We start from the raw sequence: 6,331 nt of genomic DNA on the forward strand, positions 1-6,331 counted from the left end.
TTACAAATCAGGCTATGAACTGCAAGGTCACCAGTTCGAAACTACCAGCTGCTCCGCGGGAGAAAGATGAGGCTTTCTGTTCCTGTAAAGATTTACAGCTTCGGAAACCCTGTTCAGGTTCTATGAATCAGAACAAACTCGACAGCACTTAAAACAACAAATATAAAGTATATTTAGTTAAAAGTGGATCTGGTTGTTTACAAAAGCAAAATTTAAAATGAACACATATCAATTTATACAACTGACATTTGGAAGCTCTTAATAGTCTGTCTGTAAATTAAGATGTTGAACAGAGTTATCTTTGTCTCTGTAGCTTAGAGCTGTAGTGGGCCATCTGGCAGCGCCTAGCATACAGGTAGCTTGTTCTCTGCAACCTTCATGTGAAGTGTGGGCCTGAAAGCAGGGATGCTCTTAGGGTTTCTTCTTATTGACTACTTATGGTGGAGCTGCCTTAGTTAGATCCTCTCTATTGGCCAGGGGAGATGCCACATCACCCAAGGCTCTGAAAAGTCAGGAGCCTGAAGTCACAGAGTTGTGCTCGCTTTGAAGCAATGCTTCTTTCTCAGATGGTCTCACCATGCTGAGCTGTATAGCGTTTCTTTTTCAATGTAATACTTTACTTGGTTTTGTCATTATCACATTCATCATGGTTATCATTCTCTTCTTCCTTGTCTTCTTCCGTCTTCTCCTCTATCAGCATTTTCAGGTATTTGCTGACTAAAATCTTGTTTGGTCATATGTCTTAATAACAGAAAGCTAAAAGAAACTGAGAAGTTTCTGATTCCTCTGCAGTATTTCCACCACTTGTTTGTCTGTTGTACTGTGGTGGTGTGTGTGTTGCTGTGAAGTTGGCAACTATGTATGTCACAGGCATTTGTAGTTCCAACAGGCTCACCCACTGTGGACAGGTTTCAGTGGAGTTTCCTGACTAAAACAGACTAAGAAGGAAGAGAGGTGGACATGTTGAACAATTAGCCACTGAATACCTTAAGAATATCAGCTGAACATTATCAGATATAGTGCTGAAAGGTGCTCCTCAGGTTAGAAGACACTCAGGATACAACCAGGGAAAAGGTACCTCCTCAAAGTGGAGTTGATTTTAACAGTTCATTTGCTCATGGTCTACAACTCAAAGTAAGAAAATGCAGCTGCAAACATCCATTAATAATCAGGACATGGTATGTACAAAGTATGAATCTAGGAAAACTGGAAGTCATAAAAAATGAAATGTAACAAGTAAACATTGATATCTAAAGCATTGTTGTTGTTAGGTGCCATCAAGTGGGTTCCAACTCATAGCGATCCTATGCACAACAGATCAAAACACTGCCTGATCCTGTACCATCCTCACAATCATTGTTATGTTTGAGCCCATTGCCACTGTGCCAGTCCTTCTTGTTGGGGGTCTTCCTCTTTTTCACCGACCCTCCACTTTACCAAGCATGATGTCCTTCTCTAGGGAATGGTCCCTCCTGATAATATGCCCAAATCACGAGAGATCAAGTGTCACCATCCTGGCTTCTAAGGAGTATTCTGGCTGTACTTCCAGCACAAATTTGTTTGCTCTTCTGGCAGTCTATGGTACTTTTAATATTCTTCTTCAACACCATAATTCAAATGCATCAAATCCTTTATGGTCTTCATTATTTATTGTCCAACTTTCAATACATATGAAGCTGCTGAGGAACCCTGGTAGCATAGTAGATTATGAACTGGGTTGTTAACATGAGGTGAACAGTTTGAATCTACTAGTCACTCCACCAAATAAATATGAGGCTTTTTGCTCCTGTGAAGATTTACAACCTTGGAAACCCTATACAGGGTCACTATGAGTCAGAACTGACTTGGTGGCACACAATCACCATGAGGTTATTGAAAATTCCATGACTTGGGGCAGGAATACTTTAGCCCTCAAACTGACATGTTTGCTTTTGAATACTTTAATGAGGTTTGTGCAGCAGATTTGACTAATACAATACAGTGTTTGATTTCTTGATAGCTGCTTCTATGAGTGTTGATAGTGGATCCAAGTCCAATGAATCCTTTGATTACCTTCAATTTTTTCTCCATTTACCATGATGTTATTTATTGGTCCAGTGTTGAGGATTTTTGCTTTCATTACACTGAGGTGCAACCCATACTGAAGGCTGTGATCTTTGATTTTAATCAGTAAATATTTTAAGTTCTTCTTACAAAGACATTACACAACAAGGAAGAAAGAAAAGACCAAATGGATTTGGTCATTATAAAGACAGCAAAGAAAGAAAAGACCAAAATAGACTCTGAAACTTGGTCTTGAACATAGTGAAGCTAAAGCAACTGTAAGAAATTAGGAAATAAAAGAACTGAGCAGAAAATTTCAAAGGGAAATTCAAGAAGATGAAATAAAGTATTATAATGAACTATGCAAAGACTTGGAGTTAGAAAATCAAAAGGGAAGAACATGCTCAGCATTTCTCAAGCTGAAAGAACTAAAGAAAAATTTTAAAACCTGACTTGTATTATTGATGGATGCTATGGGAAAAGTATTAAATTATGCAGAAAACAACAAGAGAAGATGGAACACAAAGACACTGTGCCAACCATTTTCAAGAGGCAGCATATGAAGGAAGTCCAAACACTGGCAAAACATAAAGCTCCAGGAATTAATGGAATACAAATTGTAATGTTTCAACAAACTAATGCAGCAGTGGAGGTGCTCATTTATGCCAAGAAATTGGGAAGACAGGTCCTTGACCAACTGACTGGAAGAGTCAATTGTGCCCATTCCAAAGAAACATGACCCAACAGAATTCAGAAATCACCAAAAAAATTTGCTCAAGTTAATTTAAAAAACAGTTGCAGCATTACATTGACAGGAAGCTTCCAGAAATTCAAGTAAGATTCTAAAGAGAATGTGAAAAGAGAAATATTGCTGACATCAGATTAATTTTGGCTGAAAGCAGAGAATACCAGAAAGGTGTTTACTTGTGCTTTATTAACTATGCAAAGACATTCAACAGTGTGAACTGTAATGAAGTTTGGAAAACATTACAAAGAATGAGGATTCTGGACCATTTAATTGTGCTCATGAGGAACCTATACATAGACCAAGAAGTAATTTTTCAAATAGAACGAGGGATCACTGAATGGGATCAAATAGAACGAGGGATCACTAAAATCAGGGAAGTTGTTTGCCAGGGTTGTATTCTTTCAATATACTTATCTAATATGTAAGATAAACACATAATCTGAGAAGATGGATTATATGAATGTGGCATCATGATGGGAGGAAGAATCATTAACAACCTGCAATATGCATATGATGCAACCTTGTTTGCTGGAAGCAAAGAGGACTTAAAATACTTACTGATGAAGATTAACGACTACAGCCTTCAGTATGAATTACACCTCAATGTAAAGAAAATGAAAATCCTTACAACTAGACCACTAGATAGCATTATGATAAACAGAGAAAAGATTGAAGTTGTCAAAGATTTCATTTTACTTGGATCCACAATCAATGCTCATGGAAACAGAAGTAGCAGTCAAGAAATTAAACTATGTATTGCATTAAACAAATCTTTTGCAAAAGACCTTTTTAAAGTGTTAAAAACAAATATGCCACTTTTGAGGACTACCATCCTGACCCAAGTCATGTTATTTTTAACCACCTCATACAAACATGAAAGTTGGACATTGGATAAAGAAGACCTTAGAAGAATCAATATGATGTTGGTGAAGAATATTGAAAGTACGATGACTACCAGAAGAACAACAAATCTGTCAGTACAGCCAGATTATTCTTTGGGAGAGAGGTTGGTAAGACTTTGTCTCTCTTACTATGCACATGTTATCAGGATGATCAGTCCCTGGAGAAGGACATTATGCTTGGTAAAGTGGAGGGTCATTGAAAAAGAGGAAGTCCCCCAACAAGATGGATTGACACAGTGGCAGCAACAATGGGCTCAAACATAGCAACAATTGTGAGGATGGCACAGGACCAGGCAAGTTTTTGTTCTGTAGTGCATATGAATTGGAACTGGCTCAAAGTCACCTAATAATAAAGCTGCAGTATTTGATAAATCACTATAAGTCAGTAGTTTCTCTTTTTTTTTCCACAGCCATGTTTATAGGAGTAGGTCACTAGATACCGAACAAAGAGTTCTGTGGCCTTTGTAATGAACACCTGCACCTCCCAGTTAATGCCAAATGCTTTGGGGAGCTCTTTAAGGTGACCTGGATGTGGGATAGGGGTAGCAACACCAGATGCTGCTGCATAATTAAATTTTTGTTAAGTTGAAAAATACTAGTGTTTGTGGAGAGTGAAAACTATGAGTACATAGCCAAAATCTAAATTGTTTTTGATTGGTGGCAGGGTTATGGATGAACTTTGTTTTCTGCTAGCTTTTAAAAAATCAAGATAGTTTTCACATACCATAATTTACTCTTTCAAAATGTAAACTTTGTCAACCACAAAAGGACACATATTGTATGAGAACATTATTGCTAAAACTTAAGAAAAGGTTTCCAGACTAAAATAAATATTCTTTGATGATTACCAGGGGTGTGAGGGAGGGGAGAGTAATTCACTGGCTAGAGGGTAGATTAGTTAGCTAGTGTGACTGGGAGGGCAATGTACCAGAAGGGGATGGGCGATATGTAAGAAGAGGGAGAGTGGCAGAAGAACAATTAAGACAGATGAAGACACAGGGAGGTATGCATGGGCTGCCAAAAGAACCAATAGATCCGTTTTGGAAGAAGTACAGCCAGAGTGCACAAACTTTGTCTCTCATACTTCAGACATATTGTCAGGAGGGACCAGTCACTGGAGAAGGATATCATGTTTGGTAAGGTGGAGGTTCAGAGAAAAGAGGAAGACCCACAACTTTCTAATGGATGAACCGCTAGATATAACCTGTTGCCAATGAGTCATCTCTGACTCATGATGACTGCATGTGTTATAGAATAGAATGACTCCATGAGGTTTTCTTTTAAAACTTTTATTTATTTTGTAGTTGTTATTCAGAATATACGCAACAAAACTTAAACCATCTCAACAGTTTCTTCATGTATAATTCAATGGCACTGGTCATATTCTTCAAGTTGTGCAACAATTTTCATCCTTCTTTTCTGGGTGGTTCCACTCTCACTAACATAAACCTATTGTCTCCTAAGATTCCTATCTATCTTTTGAGTTATGTTTGCCACTTTGATCTTATAAAGATGCATATTAAAAAAGTATAATGCTCAAGCAGACAGTTTTTACTATTTAAATTATTTGGTTTTAAGAAGACTTCAAGGGATATTTTTGGCTTAAGGTTTAAAATTAATTCAGAGCAACATTTCAGCAGTTCATCCCACCTCCATGGCTCCAGAAAGCTCAAAGTCTAGGAAAATTTGAGTATTTGATTAGTATTTTCCATTTTTTTGATCAGGATTCTTCTGTTGACTATTTGATCAAAATGTTTAGGAGTGGTCACCATTCAGTTCTGGTCTCATGACAAAGGAGGTAGAGGAATACTTGGTTGCAATCTTTAAAAAGCTGTCGGTCAAGTCTTTCTTTTGTGGTGCTGGGTAGGTTAGAACTGCCAACTTTTAGGTAAACAGCTGATCATAAACTGCTTGTATGTCCCAGGGACCATCAGTAGAGGGAACAGCATTTGCAAAGATGTAGGAATGTATAGAAACATGAGATATATAAGGAATTATAAAGAGTTTGTTATTGGTGTTGTATATAGGTGCCACTGAGTTGGTTCCAACTCATATCAACAGAATGAAACACTGCCCAGCCATGAGCCACTTTTACAATTGTTGTTACATTTGAGCCCAGTGTTGCAGCCACTGTGTCTATCCATCTCATTGGAGGTCTTCCTCTTTTTTGATGACCATCTATTGTTATGAGTTGTTGTTGAGTGCAATCTAGTCCATTGCCACTCATAGCAACCCTATGCACAGCAGAATGAAACACTGTCTGTTCTTGTGTCATCGTCAGAATTTTTTTTTTGAGCTTACTGTTGCTACCACTCTGTCAATCCATCTTATTGGAGGACTTCCTCTTTTCCAAGTATGATGTCCTCCCTTCTGACAACATGTCCATTGCATGAGAGATGTAATCTCACCATCCTAGCTTCTAAGCTTCTGGCTGTATTTTTCCAAGACAGATTTGTTCATTCTTCAGCAGGTCATGGTACTTTCAGTATTTTTTGTCAACACCATAATTCAAATGCATTGATTCTACTGTGGTCCTTCTCTTTCATTGTCCAACTTTCACATGCGTATGATGCAATTGAAAATATCATGGATTAGATTAGGCACACCTTAGTCCTCAAAGTGATGTTTTTTGCTTTAA

The sequence above is a fragment of the Chrysochloris asiatica genome, unplaced genomic scaffold (assembly GCF_000296735.1).
Source record: "Chrysochloris asiatica unplaced genomic scaffold, ChrAsi1.0 scaffold00019, whole genome shotgun sequence".
NCBI lineage: Eukaryota > Metazoa > Chordata > Mammalia > Afrosoricida > Chrysochloridae > Chrysochloris > Chrysochloris asiatica.